Consider the following 22,881-nt stretch of genomic DNA (forward strand, 5'->3'; position numbering starts at 1 on the left):
TTCTTATGTAATTCCCCAGCAGAGGGGCCTGTTGTCACACCCTTTTTTTTACCCCTCCAAAAGATATAGATATGTGTATGGGCCAAAGAGTTTTTCCAATTAAAGTGACAAAATTTGAATAGGGATTATTTTATTGTTCAGAGTAGCCACTTAGAATTTATTTTTTCGGTATTCCAAGTCACCATTTATTTGGATCCCTAGTCAAAGGAAGGTTTGACTCTATTTTAATCAGTCCGCGAAAATAAAGTTCGGGTAAGGAATTCTGTTGACCGGGGAGAAGGTATAAGGCATTCCCCGAGTCCCGTGGTTCTAGAACGGTCGCTTTATTGACTTAAACTTGGCTTGAATTAATTTTGGACAAACTGTGATTTATATTATTTTCATATTTTACCTATCCTCTTTTATCTCTTGATTATTAGAAAAAATTAAAGAATATTTTTGAATAATAAGATGTCATAACCACACTACGCAAGCGAATGCGTGATCGACGAAATTTATTATTTAGTCATAACGGCGTTACGCAAGCAAATCCACAGTCATGACAGGCGATTGTTAGCACGTTATTTACTTTTGAAAAATTGCTGCAATTGTGTTGGAGGAAACATTAACCCTCTTTTTTCAGAAAATTTATTAAATGTCACTACCACTCTACGCAAGCGAATCCGTGATTATGACAAAAGATTTGTAAATTAATTAAAACTATTGAATATGACATGAAATTGATGAATTAACTTATTAAAAGTTAAGCGTCACGCTACACAAGTGAGTCCGTGAAGTTAAAGCGCACCTACTATTTGCCTAACGTTTAAATTAATTAAAGGAAAACCAGTTAATTAAAATAGTAAAAAAACTGATATTATTATTATTTTTTTGAGCTTTATAGTTGGGAAAAATTATGCATAAATGTTGGACCAACTTTATCTATTTTAAAAGAAATGAGTCAACTTCTTGTTAAAAAAAAATGGGCCAGCTTGTATGGAGCTTTTGGGCTGCTGGAATTTATTATTAAAATGGGCCAAGAAATGAATTTCAATTGGCCCAATGCTATATAGAAGAAAAGGGGTAATTTTGTTGTTTAAAGGTAAATGGGCCAACTTTTATCTTTGATTCAATAAGGCCCAAAGTTGATGCAATCTTAGCTCTTTACTTAGTTTGAGTTCATGACCATTAACTACATAGTCACAATTGTATAAACGCCCACTTTACAAAAATAGCCATTTTTGCAAATCCGGCAAAATGGCCAGATTCACAAAGATATTATCACAGCATTCCTAGAAGCATATGTTGGCAGTGAAATTTCAGCAACTAAAACTAACTCATGCTATGTGTTATACACCTAAAGTCATTCATGACATACTTAACATTGTTACTCGGATATAATAGCTTGAAAACATGCTTAAAAAAATCCATAAACGACTTACATCACATTCAAAAACTTACAACTCAATATTCAAGTATTATGACGGACTATATTCACATTATCACATGCTTGATACATAACAATAACATACAAGCTCTTTTGTTGTCAAACTATTCATCACATCAAACACATTTAATTGGTGCAGCATGTTCAAATTGTTCCCATTGCTGAAAATACGTACATTACGAGTCTTAAAGGATTACCTGGTAGCAAAAGAATAAACAATAGTTCCGCAACTAAAGCAGCATGAAAACAGCGGTAAAACTAGCAGCAAATCTGTGTTAAAACAACCCGAAAACTTAGAGAGGGAACCCAAAAACGAACTCTAAAGAGGACTTATACTTTTTTAAAAGTTTGCACTCTAAGATTCACTCCCAAAGCTCACCATTTCAGCTTACTTTTCATGTGCTCAACTGCTGAATTTATTTTTTGTTTTTGTGACAAAGCAATTATAAAAAATGCCCCTGGAAGTGTGATGGAGTCCCCTCTATATATCAAAACAACCAGCTATTTCAAAAAATTAAAAATCAATCTTTTTGACAGATTTTTCTACAAAATCTGCTCTTAAATTCAAAAAGCAAGACTTTCTAGTTCAAATCTTGTCAAGTATTTCAAACAAAATCTGCTCTCCACTATTTAAAGATAAATTTTATTCAAATAATGTCCAAAGGTCTACATTTTCTTACCAAACAATTTGACTTTTGAGTGTTATACTCAAAGAGTCTTGAAGAAGTAAACAAACAACCAAACAAGTACCATATACTCTTAAGTTTTTCATTACCTCACTTTTATCAATACACAACTATTTTACTACTTCAACAAGTGCAAAAACAGAAAATTTAACATTTCAAACTTCAAAAACTAATGCTAAAATAATTAATAATAGACAATAATAAAATCTAAAAATTAAAAATGAAAATAAAAATAAAAAATCAGCCATGAAAAAGAATAGTATTTTACCATTTTACACATCAAAAGGCCGAAAAATGGTGGTATGCCAAAGAGGGTGTTCCGGGAGGTCGCCGGAATTAGGCCGGATTTTGGTCGCCAGATTTTTGGGGTAGAATTGACATCAATAGCTAGGTCTTGAGGAGATCTATCCATTAATGTAGGTATTTTGGGGTGATAGTGGTTGGAGCTTCAAGAATTTGGGCAAAAAAGTGACGGGAAAGTTTTCTAGATCTAAGATTCAAAGAGTTTGAGGGATTTTTTTTAGGATTTGGTTTGGAGATATGGAAAGAGAAAGTTGTGGAGATTACGTGGTGTGAATTTGGAGGTGTTTGGAGGTGGTCCGCCGGGGGCGGCGGTGGGCGGAACTGGGCGGCGTAGAGAGAATGAAGAGAGAGAGAAGAGAGAAGAAGGAGAGGGAAAGAAGAGAGAGGAAATAAGGGGAAAATGGGGCAAATTTTTGGGGATTTTAGGCTTTAAATACCTAGGATGAAGATCAAACTAGGACCGTTGGATTAAATCAAGATGGGTGGATGAGATTGAATCTTGTCACTTAACCAAAACGACGTAGTTTCAAGACAAAACTACGTCGTTTTAAGCTCTTCTTGGCAGCCCCCTTTTGGACCGGGTTTGGGCTCTTTGGGCTCAAATTTTGGGCCAATTTTGGCACAATTTTAATTAAATTACACTAGCCCAAACCCCACCCCATTTATCAAACCATTACTCAACTCTTAAAATATATACATACACAAATGTTATTAATTGTGGACACGTTCGCGTGACATGATTTTTAACGAGCCAAACAAATGGGTACACGTACGCATGACCTGTTTCAAGATAATTTCTTAATTAAAAGAGGCAAATGCACATATGTTCTAAAATGAGTAATTAGACAATTCGTTTAAGCCAAGTATGATCAAAGCGACCGTGCTAGAACTACGGAATCCTGGAATGCCTAACATCTTCTCCCGGGTTAACAGAATTCCTTACCCAGATTTCTGTATTCGCAGACCATATATAAGAGTCAACTTTCTTCGATTCGGAATTTTAAACCGGTAACTTGAGACACCATAAATTATCTCAAGTAGCGATTTTAATTTTTAAATAAATAATTCTGTTTCGATTGTCAATTAAATTTAAAAAAACTCTTTTATACCTTTTCTAGGGTGGTAAAAACGAGATGTGACAGTTGTCACTTAGCAAAAGCAAGAAGGGACAATAGAGCAATAGCATGACACATTTAATCATAAATTACTGGTATGGAGACAAAAGAAGGTGACGTTATCTATCCAAGGGTAAATTATAATTTTAACAAAGATGATTGGGATATTGGTTAACCGTTAAGAAAATCCAGTAAATCAAGCCTCAAACTGATAACCCAACAATGAAATAAAATTTTTTGAATCGTTAACCCAATAAATCGATATTAATAATCTAATAATGTCTTTTAGGTTCGGAATCAGTATTACCCGAAATATGCATCCCTAAGCGTCATTTATTATTTTTGTTTGATTCCCGATCAAAGATGAATTTCCTCTAATATTATATATTAATTTCATTTCTATCTAGATCAGCCCTACATACAATATTTACAGCAAATTAACTAGGGGCGCAGGGAACTTACTATTAGACTGCACAGGACAGGGATAAGTTAATGCTCGACAATCAAACAATTCAAAAAGGTTTTAAAAAAGAGGTTGACCAGCACTTTAATAGTGGACTATCTATCGTGAAGTGATGTCGTACAACTTACTACTATTATAAGTTTGCATAGCCAAAAAAAAAAAAAACATAAATTCTGAAAATTAAACTCTGAGTGACGTATTGTAGCAAACAGTTCTAAAGCATCATTAAAAAGCATAACAAAAATGATTTTTCAAATAAATCGCATCTATTATTTCCTTTGATTAAAGGGAAATCATAAAGTCTAAAAATGTGACTTTTTAAAAAGGATATACCCTACTCCCTACCATATATAGTTCAAAGCAAGAACTAACGTTAAAGGACTAAAGTTATAAAAAAGGAAATCATTAAAGACAAGAACATGAGTGAAGCAATTAAATGGAGTATTCGATAGGAAGTGTCCGTTCCAGAAAAAGAAATAAAAAGAAAGGAAAACGATTGTTGTGTTAGTGATGTGAAAAGAGGGTGGAGCTAGGAAAGGAATATTGAACGAAAATATGTAAAGAATTGTTTCGCCAAACAAACCGTAAGTGGACGAAGTGTTCTAATAATTTGCAATGTCGTTTGCGTAACTGGACGAAGTGTTGTCATAATTTGTAATGTCGTTTTTAAGATTGTACACTAATCATGTTATCTTTTCAAAATGATAATGGGACTTAGCTTTACCATTACGATTAGATAATAACATGTAGCGTAAACTCTATTGTAGGGTAATATAATTCAGCCATGAAAGTTGTCACCCTTGAGATAAATTTGACCTTTGATTTTCAGGACCCTCCTGGATAATGAGAAGTAGTTTAAAGATCCTCTTAGATAGCAAGATTTAGCAGAAGTCACACCTGTAGAAGATATAATATAGATTTAAAATTGTCGTTTAGTCAAGAGTTGTCAGGACCCCCCTGAATAATGGGACCTAACTTTCAAATTCTTAGTAATATTTGATGATACGATTTAGTTTTACCCTCACATCTGTGCCCAGATATCCAAACTGGGGCAGAAAATTTTCTTTATTTTGTCTATGTTGTTGAAGTCAGGAGCCCGCCTGGAGAGCAGGGAATACATTTCAAGTTAGAAGTCAGGAGCCCACCCGGAGAACAAGGGAGTACAATTCAAATTTTAGCTTTCAAGTTCTTATTGATAGTTGGTAATGTGATTCGTTTTACACTTACATATGTTCCCAGATACCCAAACTGGGGCAGAAAATTTCCTCTGTTTTTGTCATTTCGTTGAAGTCAGGAGCCCGTCTGGAGAGTAGGGAATACATTTCAAGTTAGAAGTCAGGAGCCCGCCTGGAAAGCAGGGAATACATTTCAAGTTAGAAGTCAGGAGCCCGTCTGGAGAGCAGGGAATACATTCAAGTTCAGCAATCAAGTGTCCACTTGGAGAAAGGAAAAACATCTCAAAGTGTAGTTGGCAGTCAGGCATCTACCTGGAGAAGCGGAAAACATCTCAGATTACAATTCAAAGTGGCAACAAGGGGATTCCACCGGGAGAGTACAAGTCAACAAGAACCACAAGAGCAAGTCTAAAGTTATAGATATGATTTTGTAATGCATAGATCATAGCATAGTCTAGCTTCTTTTTATTTTATCATGGTGTACTATGGGGATGCAGTAAGCAGTAGCAGCAGCAACAGTGAAATCACAGCTTCATGGTAGTCCCAGTTACCAAACATTCCTAAACTACACTGACCTGATTTCTTTTTAGCCAAGGATATGTAGGCAACCTCGGAAGCAGGGTGCGGTCAAATCTTTCAAAAATGCTTCCCACAGAGTATTCAAACGGGCAAAAAACGCTCGCATCCGCTCACTTTGTCTTTGCACGAAAATTTTTCGTGTTTCCGGGCAAAGAGGGGCAGCTGTGAGCACGTGATTTTTGCCCTATATGAATTACTCCCATAAATTCAAAACAAAATAACTTCTTTCATTATTTGCAATTCTTGTGGATTTCGTGGCATTTCCTGATAATTGTCTGCATTTATATGTGCATGTTTATTTTATTTAATTCATGAAAATACAAAAATACTCTGCATTTGAATTTAAGATCTAATTTTGCATTAATTAAGTAATTTAGTTATTTTATAAAAATGGAAAAATCACAAAAATAGTTTATCTTGCATTATTTAGTTTTAGTTTTGAATTTTGGTGGTTTTTCTTTAACTTGGTATTTAATTAGTTGTGGTAATTATTATTTAGAGTTAGTCAATTTAATTGGATAGGATAATTTGATTAGGAATTAATTTAGATTTATTTTAAAAGAAGTTAAAAAAATGAAAAGAAAAGGAAAAGAAGAAAGAGGATTGGAATTTTGGGCTAAGTAATTAATCTTTTCAGGCCCAATGTAAAACCCATCCAAACCCGCCCTAATCCGGCCCAAACCCGCCCCATTACCCGGTTCCCACTCCCCCTTAAACCAAAACGATACCGTTTAGTCAGGATAGATCTGAGCCGTCGAGGTTAACCGATCTAACGACTCAAAAGTGGGGGACACCTGGTATATAATTGTCCAAACAGCCCCTACCCCTCACTCGTCTTCCTCACCCCTCAGAAACTTCAAACCCTAATAGCCCGCCGCACTGAAATCCCACCACCATCCGGTGGCGGCGCCGGCTCTAATCCTTACCAAAGTTACACTCCGGGACCTCCACGACCCCATCTTCCCAAATCCCGGGTCAGTTTCCTTCGAATGTTGCCCGATTTTCTCGAATTTTAAATCACAGAATGAACCCTAACACCGCCTTTCAAACTCAACATTTTTTCCGGAGGCGCTACCGTCAATCACTACCAAATCAACACCCTTGGACCCTCCCACTCCCCTCCGTCTAAATATCAACATGGTTTTCCTCGAATCAGTCCCAATCTCCTCGAATCTGGAATCAAAATCCGGGACCCTAACTCCCTCTTCACCTCTGTCTCGTCCATTGAGGTCTGGTGTGTTTGTTCCCCAAGCTTGAATACTTTTTGGACTAGAAACAAGTGTTAAGTGGGTTGTTCTCATAAGAACGACCCAAATAACACATATTTCGGGTCCAAGTTGAGACGGCCGGTTATATTGCTTGGTATGATAAAAGATCCCAAGTTCAACATGAGCCCGAAAGTCCCGCAAAGAGACCCCATATCCAATAATTCACCGACGGAGCACAGGTGCAATGGGACTAGTTGGCCAAAGAAAACGAGTACAGGGCTACTATAAGCAAATTGGAAAAACAAGTCAGGGACTTTCAGTTTGAAAATAGCTTGCAAGCCGCGGCGAACGAAGGAGAAAAGAAAAAGCTAGCCATAGAAAATGAGGCCCTTCGAGCCCAGATTCAGAAAATAAAAATAGCGGCAGAAAACCCAGCCCGAAGTGCCAAAGATGAGAAACTCATAGCTAACTTGAGGCAGAAAGTGAGTGACTATAGTTTTGATTTGAACAAAGCAGAAAGTGAACTAGCCAAGGCACGAAAACAGTTGGCTAAAAATACAGATGAACGAGCGCGCCTGGTTAAGTAGTTGAAAGAAAAGTAAGATGATGAGGTCGCGGGATTGAAGAAAAGGGTCACCGCCACGGAAAACAAAATGATCAAACAGGCGAAAGACTTCAAGGTTGAAAGAGAACATTGTTATACATCATTGGCACAAATAGAAATAGACTTGCAACAACTTCAGGAGAAGGGTTAGCCCAATTGGCAAGCCAGGGTTTGGGTCATGGGTCAACTCGACCTAGATTGGATTTAAGGGTAATTTCAGCGTCTGTGGAGGGTATTTTGGGCAGTCTAGTCTTGAGAATCTCTTTGTAACTGCCTGGGGAAGCTTCTAGGAAGTTGGGGTGGGGCGCTATCTTGAATTCTGAAAATTTAACTAAGGGCACCTAAGCTAAAACAAAAATTAGAAAAGGGGCAAAGTGCAAGCTGAGGCTGCCCTACTTTCTTGCCTATAAAGGCATCATTTCTTGCCTTTCAAGGCAGACCCAAGAGACCTAGGAGAAAAGATCCAGAAAATTAAAAACACGGCTAAGAATTTCAGAAAACTACTGTTCTATTGAACTCCTTCTCTGATTTTTTAATTTGCTGAAGCCATTTCTGATTCATCTTGTGTTGAGATGGATTGAATTTAGCTGTTTTAAGTTTGGACTGAAACTAGCTGAGTTACTACTCGATTGAAACTGTTTTTGTGGACTGACTGAGCATCGTTTTGGTTTAAAATTGGTTCACTGGTTGCTTCCTGCTGTTGATCTTTGCTATTGCCGTTAATCCTCAATCCCAGTTTCCTTCCATCTTCAGGTACATGTCCCTGATTTAAGCATGTAAAGAATATCTTATGAAGTGTTTTATTGAAGGGAGATGAAGATTATGTTATCCTGTATTCAAATGTTCTTCTTCTTTAGTTTCTTTCTCAGCTTGTAGTGTCAATTTCTTATCTCATGTTTAACGTGAAGTTATGCTTGAGGACTTTGAGTCTTATGTTGGAATTGTAACAGGGCTACTGTTAGAGTTATTGATTTCCATTTGTTCAGTTCTCTAGGTTTTGTTATTGATAGAAGTGTCAATTGATTTTAGATCCATGATGTGCTTGTGAGTTCAATTTACAAGAGTATGTTGTTAATTGTAAAGTTGCTATAGTTAAATTGAGCATGCATGTGAAGTGAGAATGGGGAGATTGATCATGTTAAAGTGCAGCAGGTTTATGGACTCGAACTCGAGTTAGACTCCCTGATTTGGGCCTGGGCAGTATCGGGGCTCTTAAGTCTGGATTAGGTCTGGCTTTTATGCCTCACATCTTCAAATTCATTTATGCACAAACCCGGGACTTGGTTTATTGATTTCAGGGGTACATTAGTTTAGTGTTGTCCATATTCACACATAAGTTCTTAAATGTTTTAAAAGGGTTGTAAGCAGGACTTGAGTTTAAAATCATATGTGAAACTTGTGAGTTTGGTTTTAATACTTGCAATTATTTTCTTTAGAAAGCTTAAGGCCGTGTAGTCTTATTAAATGGTGGGCAACTTATAAACATATTTTAATAACATAATTTAAATGTTTAAAGCATGTCTTAACCTTTGAATATAATTTGATATTTGTTTAAAAGTCAGAAGTTGTATGAACGAATCCCTGTTGCGTCAATCTGGCATCAATGTGGTTATCCCCAGGACCGTATATGCCTAGCTTTCCATTGGTTCTTGAAATTTCTTTGCAATTGGGCATTGGGCCTCAAGCCAGGCCCAAGCTTTGAGGAAATGAGGACGGATTAAGTTTCGCCTAATGCTGACGTTGTGATTAATAATCTGAATTTGAGCATCAGTTTAGGAATAGTTATAAGCCTTATTTCATTATTTTAGTTACTGGAGGTGAGCAAATATTAGATAACGGAAATAGCTTTTGGACCTCAAACATCTAGTTTGAACATCCTTTTAAATTAGGGTTGAGGTGCGCCGTGCCAAATAAACTTTAAATGCATGGCCCTCATTTAATTGTGTTTGCTCTTTAGAAATCGAGGTGTGCCATTTAGCGAATTTTTCATGGCCCTCGCAAAGTTAAAAACGCGTAGTTGCTTTAGGCGCGTTATTCTAATAATTTATCTTCCTAAACTCGGGTGTGCATTTCATGTGACCCAAATCATATCTTAAAATGTTGAATAAAATATGTTTAGGATCGCGGGAGCATTTCATGTAGCGCGATCCAAAGACGTGTTTTAAACGACATTTAATCTTCTTTAAGAATTGAATAAAAGCGGTTAAAAGTTAAAATCTGCACATAGGTTCATAATTGTTTAAAATCAGATAATTAAGCTGAATGTAACAGTTGAGCGACCGTGCTAGAACCACGGTGCTCGGGAATGCCTAACACCTTCTCCCGGGTTAACAGAATGCCTAACAACTATGGATAGAGGAACACCTGTGCCACCGTCCCGGATACTTGAATTGTGGTATGACTGGCCTTGAATGAATCGAAAAACATGAAAATAAGGTAGAGGGTTATGAGTTCCCGGATGGTACAGAAGCATGGCATGCTCATTTGAGATCTTTGACTACAAACAAGATCGAATGGTCGATCGGGTGGCTCTCGATCAGTGAAGTAATCTATATGTCGGCTGAGGCATGTTTTTTCTGTTGATGGGTCTTCGGAGTATTCAGCCTTATGCTCCGCACAGTGTCTTACGTCAGTTAGGCCGATACCAGACCATCCCACACGATGAAGATTTAAGTCGACAGGTCATTGAGTTAGAGCCAAAAGATGCCTTCCCTGAAGAAAAAGTGCATCGGTTTTGGCATCAGTGCAGATTCTTAAGGCCTAATACTCAAGTACGAGATCTATCCAGAGGCGAGATGGAGCCCAGTTATATTGCTTGGTATGGTAAAAGATCCCGAGTTCAACATGAGCCCGAAAGGCCCGCAAAGAGACCCCATATCAAATAATTCACCGACAGAGCACAAGTGCAATGGGACTGGTTGGCCAAAGTAAATGAGTACAGGGCTACCATAAGCAAATTGGAAAATCAAGTAAGGGACCTTCAGTTTGAAAATAGCTTGCAAGCCGCGGCGGACGAAGGTGGAAAGAAAAAGTTACCCGTAGAAAATGAGGCCCTTCGAGCCTAGATTCAGAAAATGAAAATAGCGGCAGAAAACCCAGCCTAAAGTGCCAAAGATGAGGAACTCATAGCTAACTTGAGGCAGAAAGTGAGTGACTATAGTTTTAATTTGAACAAAGCAAAAAGTGAACTAGCCAAGGCTCGAAAATAGTTGGCTAAAAATGCAGATGAACGAGCGCGCCTGATTAAGCAGTTGAAAGAAAAGTACGACGAAGAGGTCGCGAAATTAAAGAAAAGGGTCACCGCCACGGAAAACAAAATGATCAAACAAACGAAAGACTTCAAGTTTGAAAGAGAAAATTTTTATACATCATTGGCACAACTAGAAATAGATTTGCAACAACTTCAGGAAAAGGGTTAGCCCAATTGGCAAGCCAGGGTTTGGGTCCTGGGTCAACTCGACCTAGATTGGATTTAAGGGTAATTTCAGGGTCTGTGGAGGGTATTTTGGGCAGTCTAGGCTTGGGAATCTCTTTGTAACTACCTGGGGAAGCTTCAAGGAAGGTAGGGTGAGGGCTATCTTGAATTCTGAAAATTTAACTAAGGGCACCTAAGTTAAAATAAAAATTAGAAAACGGGAAAAGTGCAAGCTGAGGCTGCCCTACTCTCTTGCCTATAAAGGCATCATTTCTTGCCTTTCAAGGCACCCCCAAAAGACCTAGGAGAAAAGATCCAGAAAATTAAAAACACGGCTAAGAATTTTAGAAAACTACTGTTCTATTGAACTCCTTCTCTGATTTTTTAATTTGCTGAAGCCATTTCTTATTCATCTAGTGTTGAGATGGATTGAATTTAGCTGTTTTAAGTTTGGACTGAAACCAGCTGAGTTACTACTCGATTGAAACTGTTTTTGTGGACTGGCTGAGCATCGTTTTGGTTTAAAATTGGTTCACTGGTTGCTTCCTGCTGTTGATCTTTGCTATTGCCGCTAATCCTTAATTCCTGCTTCCTTCCATCTTCAAGTACATGTCCCTGATTTAAGCATGTAAAGAATAGCTTATGAAGTGTTTTGTTGAAGGGAAATGAAGATTATGTTTTCCTGTTATCAGATGTTCTTCTTCTTTAGTTTCTTTCTCAGCTTGTAGTGTCAATTTCTTATCTCAGCATGTTTAACGTGAAGTTATGCTTGATAACTTTGAGTCTTATGTTGGAATTGTAACAGGGCTAAGAGTTATTGATTTCCATTTGTTCGGTTCTCTAGGTTTTGTTATTGATAGAAGTGTCAATTGATTTTAGATCCATGATGTGTTTGTGAGTTCAAATTACAAGAGTATGTTGTTAATTGTAAAGTTGCTATAGTTAAATTGAGCATGCATGTGAAGTGAGAATGGGGAGATTGATCATGTTAAAGTGCAACAGGTTTGATGCTGGTATGGACTCGAACTCGAGTCTGACATGATTTGGGCCTGGGCAGTATCTGGGCTCTTAAGTCTGGATTGGGTCTGGCTTTTATGCCTCACATCTTCAAATTCATTTATGCACAAACCCGAGACTTGGTTTACTGATTTCAGGGGTACATTAGTTTAGTGTTGTCCATATTCACACATAAGTTCTTAAATGGTTTAAAAGTGTTGTAAGCAGGACTTGAGTTTAAAATCATATGTGAAACTTGTGAGTTTGGTTTTAATACTTGCACTCGTTTTCTTTAGAAAGCTTATGGCCGTGTAGTCTTATTAAATGGTGGGCAACTTATACACATATTTTAGTAACATAATTAAAATGTTTAAAGCATGTCTTGACCTTTGAATGTAATTTGATATTTGTTTAAAAGTCAGAAGTTGTATGAACGAATCCCCGTTGCATCAATCTGGCATCAATGCGGTTCTCCCCAGGACCACATATGCCTAGCTTTCCGTTGGGTGTTGAAATTTCTTTGCAATTGGGCATTGGGCCTCAAGCCAGGCCCAAGCTTTGAGGAAATGAGGACGGATTAAGTTTCGCCTAATGCTGACGTTGTGATTAATAATCTGAATTTGAGCATCAGTTTAGGAATATAAGCCTTATTTCATTATTTTAGTTACTGGAGGTGAGCCAATATTAGATAACGGAAATAGCTTTTGGCCCTCAAACATCTAGTTTGAACATTCTTTTAAATTGGGGTTGAGGTGCGCCGTGCCAAATAAACTTTAAATGCATGGCCCTCATTTAATTAATGTGTTTTCTCTTTAGAAATCGAGGTGTGGCATTTAGCGAATTTTCCATGGCCCTCGCAAAGTTAAAAACGCGTAGTTGCTTTAGGCGCGTTATTCTAATAATTTACCTTCCTAAACTCGGGTATGCATTTCATGTGACCCAAATCATATCTTAAAACGTTGAATAAAATATGTTTAGGATCGCGGGTGCATTTCATGTGGTGCGATCCAAAGACGTGTTTTAAACGACATTTAATCTTCTTTAAAAATTGATTAAAAGCGGTTAAAAGTTAAAATATGCATATAGGTTCATAATTGTTTAAAATCAGATAATTAAGCCGAATGTAACAGTTGAGCGACCGTGCTAGAACCACGAAACTCAGGAGTGCCTAACACCTTCTCCCAGGTTAACAGAATTCTTACAACTATGGATGGAGGAACACCTTTGCCACCGTCCCGGATACTTGAATTGTGGTATGACTAGCCTTGAATGCATCGAAAAACATGAAAAATGGGTAGAGGGTTATGAGTTCCTGGATGGTACAGAAGCATGGCATGCTCATTTGAGATCTCTGACTGAAAACAAGATCGAATGGTCGATCGGGTGGCTCTCGATCAGTGAAGTAATCTATATGTCGGCTGAGGCATGTTTTTTGCTGTTGATGGGTCTTCGGAGTATTCAGACTTATGCTCCGCACAGAGTCCTACGTCAGTTAGGCCGATACCAGACCATCCCACACGATGAAGATTTAAGTCGGCAGGTCATTGAGTTAGAGCCAAAAGCTGCCTTCCCTGAAGAAAAAGTGCGTCGGATTTGGCATCAGTGCAGATTCTTAGGGCCTAATACTCAAGTAAGAGATCTATCTAGAGGCGAGGTGGAGCCCAGTTATATTGCTTGGTATGGTAATAGATCCCGAGTTCAACATGAGCCCGAAAGGCCCGCAAAGATACCCCATATCCAATAATTCACCGACGGAGCACAGGTGCAGTGGGACTGAATGGCCAAAGAAAACGAGTACTGGACTACCATAAGCAAATTGGAAAAATAAGTCAGGGACTTCAGTTTGAAAATAGCTTGCAAGCCGCGGTGGACGAAGGAAAAAAAAGAAAGCTAGCCATAAAAAATGAGGCCCTTCTAGCCCAGATTCAGAAAATGAAAATAGCGGCAGAATACCCAGCCCGAAGTGCCAAAGATGAGAAACTCATAGCTAACTTGAGGCAGAAAGTGAGTGACTATAGTTTAGATTTGAACAAAGCAGAAAGTGATCTAGCCAAGGCTCGAAAATAGTTGACTAAAAATTCAGATGAACGAGCGCGCCTGGTTAAGCAGTTGAAAGAAAAGTACGATGAAGAGGTCGCGGAATTAAAGAAAAGGGTCACCTCCACGGAAAACAAAATAATCAAACAGGCGAAAGACTTCAAGGTTGAAAGAGAAAATTGTTATACATCATTGGCACAACTAGAAATAGATTTGCAACAGCTTCAGGAAAAGGGTTAGCCCAATTGGCAAGCCAGGGTTTGGGTCCTGGGTCAACTTGACCTGGATTGGATTTAAGGGTAATTTCAGGGTCTGTGGAGGGTAGTTTGGGCAGTCTAGGCTTGGGAATCTCTTTGTAACTGCCTGGGGAAGCTTCTAGAAGATGGGGTGGGGGGCTATCTTGAATTCTAAAAATTTAACTAAGGGCATCTAAGCTAAAACAAAAATTAGAAAAGGGGCAAAGTGCGAGCTGAGGCTGCCCTACTCTCTTGCCTATAAAGGCATCATTTCTTGCCTTTCAAGGCAGACCCAAGAGACCTAGGAGAAAAGATCCAGAAAATTAAAAACATGGCTAAGAATTTCACAAAACTACTGTTCTATTGAACTCCTTCTCTGATTTTTTTATTTTGCTGAAGCCATTTCTGATTCATCTGGTGTTGAGATGGAATGAATTTAGCTGTTTTAAGTTTGGACTGAAACCAACTGAGTTACTACTCGATTGAAACTGTTTTTGTGGACTGGCTGAGCATCGTTTTGGTTTAAAATTGGTTCACTGGTTGCTTCCTGTTGTTGATCTTTGCTATTGCCGCTAATCCTTAATTCCTGCTTCCTTCCATCTTCAAGTACATGTCCCTAATTTAAGCATGTAATGAATAGCTTATGAAGTGTTTTGTTGAAGGGAGATGAAGATTATGTTTTCTTGTTATCAGATGTTCTTCTTCTTTAGTTTCTTTCTCAGCTTGAAGTGTCAATTTCTTATCTCAGCATGTTTAACGTGAAGTTATGATTGAGGACTTTGAGTCTTATGTTGGAATTGTAACAGGGCTACTGTTAGAGTTATTGATTTCCATTTGTTCAGTTCTCTAGGTTTTGCTATTGATAGAAGTGTCAATTGATTTTAGATCCTTGATGTGTTTGTGAGCTTAAATTACAAGAGTATGTTGTTAATTGTAAAGTTGCTATAGTTAAATTGAGCATGCCTGTGAAGTGAGAATGGGGAGATTGATCATGTTAAAGTGCAGCAGGTTTGCTGCTGGTATGGACTCGAACTCGAGTCTGACTCCCTGATTTGGGCCTGGGCAGTATCTGGGATCTTAAGTCTGGATTGGGTCTGGCTTTTATGCGTCATATCTTCAAATTCATTTATGCACAAACTCGGGACTTGGTTTACTGATTTCAGGGGTACATTAGTTTAGTGTTGTCCATATTCACACATAAGTTCTTAAATGTTTTAAAAGGGTTGTAAGCAGGACTTGAGTTTAAAATCATATGTGAAACTTGTGAGTTTGGTTTTAATACTTGCACTCGTTTTCTTTAGAAAGCTTAAGGCCGTGTAGTCTTATTAAATGGTGGGCAACTTATACACATATTTTAGTAACATAATTGAAATGTTTAAATCATGTCTTAACCTTTGAATGTAATTTGATATTTGTTTAAAAGTCAGAAGTTGTATGAACGAATCCCTATTGCGTCAATCTGGTATCAATATGGTTCTCCCCAGGACCGCATATGCCTAGCTTTCCGTTGGGTGTTGAAATTTCTTTGCAATTGGGCATTGGGCCTCAAGCCAGGCCCAAGCTTTGAGGAAATGAGGACGGATTAAGTTTCGCCTAATGCTGACGTTGTGATTAATAATCTGAATTTGAGCATCAATTTAGTAATAGTTATAAGCCTTATTTCATTATTTTAGTTACTGGAGGTGAGCCAATATTAGATAACGGAAATAGCTTTTGGCCCTCAAACATCTAGTTTGAACATCCTTTTAAATTGGGGTTGAGGTGTGTCTTGCCAAATAAACTTTAAATGCATGGACCTCATTTAATTAATGTGTTTGCTCTTTAGAAATCGAGGTGTGCTATTTAGCGAATTTTCCATGGCCCTCGCAAAGTTAAAAACGCGTAGTTGCTTTAGGCGTGTTATTCTAATAATTTACCTTCCTAAACTCGGGTGTGCATTTCATGTGACCCAAATCATATCTTAAAATGTTGAATAAAATATGTTTAGGATTGCGGGTGCATTTCATGTGGCGCGATCCAAAGACGTGTTTTAAACGACGTTTAATCTTCTTTAAAAATTGAATAAAGCGGTTAAAAGTTAAAATATGCACATAGGTTCATAATTGTTTAAAATAAGATAATTAAGCCGAATGTAACAGTTGAGCGACCGTACTAGAACCACAGAACTCAGGAATGCCTAACACCTTCTCCCGGGTTAACAGAATGCCTAACAACTATGGATGGAGGAATACCTGTGCCACCGTCCCGGATACTTGAATTGTGGTATGACTGGCCTTGAATGCATCGAAAAACATTAAAAATGGGTAGAGGGTTATGAGTTCCTGGATGGTACAAAAGCATGGCATGCTCATTTGAGATCTCTGACTGCAAACAAGATCGAATGGTCGATCGGGTGTCTCTCGATCAGTGAAGTAATCTATATGTCGGCTGATGCATGTTTTTTGCTGTTGATGGGTCTTCAGAGTATTCAGCCTTATGCTCTGCACAATGTCATACGTCAGTTAGGCCGATACCAGACCATCCCACACGATGAAGATTTAAGTCGGCAGGTCATTGAGTTTGAGCCAGAAGCTGCCTTCCTAGAAGAAAAAGTGCGTCGGATTTGGCATCAGTGTAGATTCTTAGGGCCTAATACTCAAGTACGAGATCTATCTAGAGGCGAGGTGGAGCCCAGTTATATTTCTTGGTATGGTAAAAGATCGTGAGTTCAACATGAGCCCGAAAGGCCCGCAAAGAGACCCCATATCCAATAATTCACCGACGGAGCACAGGTGCAATGAGACTAGTTGGCCAAAGAAAACGAGTACAGGGCTACCATAAGCAAATTGGAAAAACAAGTCAGGGACTTTCAGTTTGAAAATAGCTTGCAAGCCGTGGCGGACGAAGGAGAAAAGAAAAAGCTAGCCATAAAAAATGAGGCCCTTCGAGCCAAGATTCAGAAAATGAAAATAGCGGCAGAAAACCCAGCCCGAAGTGCCAAAGATGGGAAACTCATTGCTAACTTGAGGCATAAAGTGAGTGACTATAGTTTTGATTTGAACAAAGCAGAAAGTGAACTAGCCAAGACTCGAAAACAGTTGGCTAAAAATGCAGATGAACGAGCGCGCCTGGTTAAGCAGTTGAAAGAAAAGTACGGCGAAGAGGTCGCGATATTAAAGAAAAGGGTCACCGCCACGGAAAACAAAATGATCAAACAGGAGAAAGGCTTCAAGGTTGAAAGAGAACATTGTTATACATCATTGGCACGACTAGAAATAGATTTGCAACAACTTCAGGAAAAGGGTTAGCCCAATTGGCAAGCCAGGGTTTGGGTCCTGGGTCAACTCGACCTGGATTGGATTTAAGGGTAATTTCAAGGTCTGTGGAGGGTAGTTTGGGCAGTCTAGGCTTGGGAATCTCTTTGTAACTGCCTGGGGAAGCTTCTAGGAAGCTGGGGTGGGGGGATATCTTGAATTCTAAAAATTTAACTAAGGGCACCAAAGCTAAAACAAAAATTAGAAAAGGGGCAAAGTGTGAGCTGAGGCTGCCCTACTCTCTTGCCTATAAAGGCATCATTTCTTGCCTTTCAAGGCAGACCCAAGAGACCTAGGAGAAAAGATCCAGAAAATTAAAAACACGGCTAAGAATTTCAGAAAACTAATGTTCTATTGAACTCCTTCTCTGATTTTTTAATTTGCTGAAGCCATTTCTGATTCATCTGGTGTTGAGATGGATTGAATTTAGCTGTTTAAAGTTTGGACTGAAACCAACTGAGTTACTACTCAATTGAAACTATTTTTGTGGACTGGCTGAGCATCGTTTTGGTTTAAAATTGGTTCACTGGTTGCTTCCTGCTGTTGATCTTTGCTATTACCGCTAATCCTTAATTCTTGTTTCCTTCCATCTTCAGGTACATGTCCCTGATTTAAGCATGTAAAGAATAGCTTATGAAGTGTTTTGTTGAAGGGAGATGAAGATTGTTTTCCTGTTATCAGATGTTCTTTTTCTTTAGTTTCTTTCTCAGCTTGTAGTGTCAATTTCTTATCTCAGCATGTTTAACGTGAAGTTATGCTTGAGGACTTTGAGTTTTATGTTGGTATTGTAACAGGGCTACTGTTAGAGTTATTGATTTCCATTTGTTCAGTTCTCTAGGTTTTGTAATTGATAGAAGTGTCAATTGATTTTAGATCCATGATGTGTTTGTGAGTTCAAATTACAATAGTATGTTGTTAATTGTAAAATTGCTATAGTTAAATTGAGCATGCATGTGAAGTGAGAATGGGGAGATTGATCATGTTAAAGTGCAGCAGGTTTGCTGCTGGTATGGACTCGAACTCGAGTCTGACTCCCTGATTTGGGCCTGGGCAGTATCTGGGCTCTTAAGTCTTGATTGGGTCTGGCTTTTATGCCTCACATCTTCAAATTCATTTATGCACAAACCCGGGACTTGGTTTACTGATTTCAAGGGTACATTAGTTTAGTGTTGTCCATATTCACACATTAGTTCTTAAATGTTTTAAAAGGGTTGTAAGCAGGACTTGAGTTTAAAATCATATGTGAAACTTGTGAGTTTGGTTTTAATTCTTGCACTCGTTTTCTTTAGAAAGCTTAAGGCTGTGTAGTCTTATTAAATGGTGGGCAACTTATACACATATTTTAGTAACATAATTGAAATGTTTAAAGCATGTCTTGACCTTTGAATGTAATTTGATATTTGTTTAAAAGTCAGAAGTTGTATGAACGAATCCATGTTGCGTCAATCTGGCATCAATGTGGTTCTCCCCAGGACCGCATATGCCTAGTTTTCCGTTGGGTGTTGAAATTTCTTTGCAATTGGGCATTGGGCCTCAAGCCAGGCCCAAGCTTTGAGTAAATGAGGACGGATTAAGTTTCGCCTAATGCTGACGTTGTGATTAATAATCTGAATTTGAGCATCAGTTTAGGAATAGTTATAAGCCTTATTTCATTATTTTAGTTACTGGAGGTGAGCCAATATTAGATAACGGAAATAGCTTTTGGCCCTCAAACATCTAGTTTGAATATACTTTTAAATTTTCCGGTTGAGGTGCGCCGTGCCAAATAAACTTTAAATGCATGGACCTCATTTAGTTAATGTGTTTGCTCTTTAGAAATTGATGTGTGCCATTTAGCGAATTTTCCATGGCCCTCGCAAAGTTAAAAACGCGTAGTTGCTTTAGGCGCGTTATTCTAATAATTTACCTTCCTAAACTCGGGTGTGCATTTCATGTGACCCAAATCATATCTTAAAAAGTTGAATAAAATATGTTTAGGATCGCAGGTGCATTTCATGTGGCGCAATCCAAAGACGTGTTTTAAACGACGTTTAATCTTCTTTAAAAATTGAATAAAAGTGGTTAAAAGTTAAAATCTGCACATAGGTTCATAATTGTTTAAAATAAAATAATTAAGCCGAATGTAACAGTTGAGAGACCGTGCTTGAACCACGAAACTCGGGAATGTCTAACACCTTCTCCCGGGTTAACAGAATGCCTAACAACTATGGATGGACGAACACCTGTGCCACCGTCCTGGATACTTGAATTGTGGTATGACTGGCCTTGAATGCATCGAAAAATATGAAAAGAGGGTAGAGGGTTATGAGTTCCCGGATGGTACATAAGCATGGCATGCTCATTTGAGATCTCTGACTGCAAACAATATCGAATGGTCGATCGGGTGGCTCTCGATCAGTGAAGTAATCTATATGTCGGCTGAGGCATATTTTTTTTCTGTTGATGGGTCTTCGGAGTATTCAGCCTTATGCTCCGCATAGAGTCCTACGTCAGTTAGGCCGATACCAGACCATCCCACACGATGAATATTTAAGTCGGCATGTCATTGAGTTAGAGCCAAAAGTTGCCTTCCCAGAAGAAAAGGTGCGCCGGATTTGGCATCAGTGCAGATTCTTAGGGCATAATACTCAAGTACGAGATTTATCTAGAGGCGAGGTGGAGCCCAGTTATATTTCTTGGTATGGTAAAAGATCCCGAGTTCAACATGAGCCCTAAAGGCCCGCAAAGAGACCCCATATCCAACAATTCACCGACGGAGCACAGGTGCAATGGGACTGGTTGGCCAAAGAAAACGAGTACAGGGCTACCATAAGCAAATTGGAAAAACAAGTCAGGGACCTTCAGTTTGAAAATAGCTTGCAAGCCGCGGCGGATGAAAGAGAAAAGAAAAAGCTAGCCATAGAAAATGAGGCCCTTCGAGCCCAGATTCAAAAAATGAAAATAGCGGCCGAAAACCCAGCCCGAAGTGCCAAAGATGAAAAACTCATAGCTAACTTGAGGCAGAAAGTGAGTGACTATAGTTTTGATTTGAACAAAGTAGAAAGTGAACTAGCCAAAGCTCGAAAACAGTTGGCTAAAAATGCAGATGAACGAGCGCGCCTAGTTAAGCAGTTGAAAGAAACGTACGACGATGAGGTCGCGGGATTAAAGAAAAGGGTCTTCTCCACAGAAAACAAAATGATCAAACAGGCGAAAGACTTCAAGGTTGAAAGAGAACACTGTTATACATCATTGGCACAATTAGAAATAGATTTGCAACAACTTCAGGAGCTGAATCATTTGGCCGAGCAAACTTTGGAAGCCAGGGCCCAGCAGATCGGGCGGTTGCTACAAGAAAAAGGTGTCATAAGAGAGAGAATTAGAAACATCGCTGATTACATCGTTATGAAATGCCAAGTCTGTGAGGATATGACTCGCACTACCTTCTTCGCGGTAGTGATGGCATTCGTTAAGCAGATAATATGTGACTTGGACCGACTTCAAAGGGATCTTCCATATAGGCCCGCAGCGAGACCGAATGATGTCCCGCGGGCACCAGGAGCATTAATGTATTCATGAATTTTCATTTGAGTCTGTATTTCCTTTTCCGTTAAGAGTTTGTCAGTTGTGTTGAGTCTGTATTTTCTTTTCCGCTGGAGTCTGTCAATTGTTTTCGAGTCTGTATTTTCCTTTGTTGGAATATGATAATTTATTTTTGGAGTCTGTATTTCGTCTTTTCATCTGCGTCTGTTGTTTCTCTGGAGTCTGATAGTTTTGAGTCTTTATAATCACAACATTTTCTTTTTATGAAAATTGAAAATCCCAAAAATTGTTTTATTATTTACTTTTATACTTATCTCCCAGAACTACGCTCGGTCTGATTCATGCGGGGTGATGATACGTAGGCAATCTCCATAGGATTCGACCATAACCAAAAGAAGAAAAAAAGAAAAAAAGAGAAAAAAAAAGAGAAAAAAAAGAGAAGAAAAGAAAAGAAAAGAGAGAAAATAATAGAAAGAAGCAATGGCAAAACAAGAGGGAAACGAGAGGATAAAAACAAAGAAAAGCAAAGGCCAAAATGAATAAAGAGAAGAAAGAGAAGGAAGTTGCAAACGGAAAAACAGGGATGACACAAGCAGCCGATCAAATGCATAATAGAAACGGTTAACTGCTTAGGTGCATTCATTCCCCAAAATGTGCGGTTACCAATATGTTAAAATCCTAATCGCTAACAAGGTTGTTGTTGATGTATTGAGTTCAAGTAGGTGGTTAGTTGATTGGCATTCTGGCAACTCACTCATACAATACCCGATCAAAAGACAAGCTGAATATGGCCAACCAAGAATTGGAGGCAAGTATTGTCGACCCGTCAAAAGAGGTGGATGTTAATGCGATGAAGGAAGATATGTATAAGTTAAAGCAGGAGATGGATGAAATGTACCAAGCCTGGGCAAAGGGGAATCCACCACTGGTTTATCCCGCCAACCCTGCTTATATCCCACCATTGGCTTAACCTCAGGAACCTCCCACTATGAACTCATCTCCAGCCTTTCCCCTCTACCAACAATGCCACGACACCACTTCCAACACATCACAAGCTCCTCTACCCAGACAAGTCGTGCACCCTCCTCCACCAATCACACCTGTTTTTGTGGCACCTTCACCTGTTGCATTACACCGATCTTCCAGTGAACCTCTATTCCAAACTCACGACAACCAGTATTATCCCCCTGAACCAACCTTCAAAGTTTTAGAACCATATTCTTACACCCCTCATCTTGATCTCACGGCAGAAACCGAGAAGCCACCCAAGAATCCCGAACACAAGGAGATAATCAGAAAGGTCAAAAGCTTAGAACAGTCGTTCAGATATATGAGGGGGTTAGGAGGTCAAGTAAGTGTAGCCTACAAGGATTTATATCTGTTCCCAGATGTTCAGTTACCTGCAGGGTTCAAAATGGCCAAGTTCGATATGTACGATGGGCATGGCGACCCAGTAGCACACTTTAGAGGATTCTGTAGCAAGATGAGAGGAGCAGGCGGAAGAGATGAATTGCTGATGGCATATTTTAGCCAAAGTTTGAGTGGATCAGCATTAGAATGGTATACCAGACAAGATCACAGCAGGTGGTACACATGGGACGATTTGGCCCAAGCCTTCGCCTGCCATTTTCAGTACAATCTTGAAATGATCCCAGACCGTCTGTCATTGACAACAATTGAGAAGAAGCCCGGTAAGAGTTTTAGAGAATATGGGTTCCGTTGGAGAGAGCAAGCAGCGAGGGTTGACCCTCCGATGAAAGAAAGTGAGATGGTTGATTGTTTCTTGCAGCTTTGGAGCCCACTTATTTTGGTTACTTGGTGTC

The sequence above is a fragment of the Nicotiana tabacum genome, chromosome 7, assembly GCF_000715075.1.
Source record: "Nicotiana tabacum cultivar K326 chromosome 7, ASM71507v2, whole genome shotgun sequence".
Classification (NCBI taxonomy): domain Eukaryota; kingdom Viridiplantae; phylum Streptophyta; class Magnoliopsida; order Solanales; family Solanaceae; genus Nicotiana; species Nicotiana tabacum.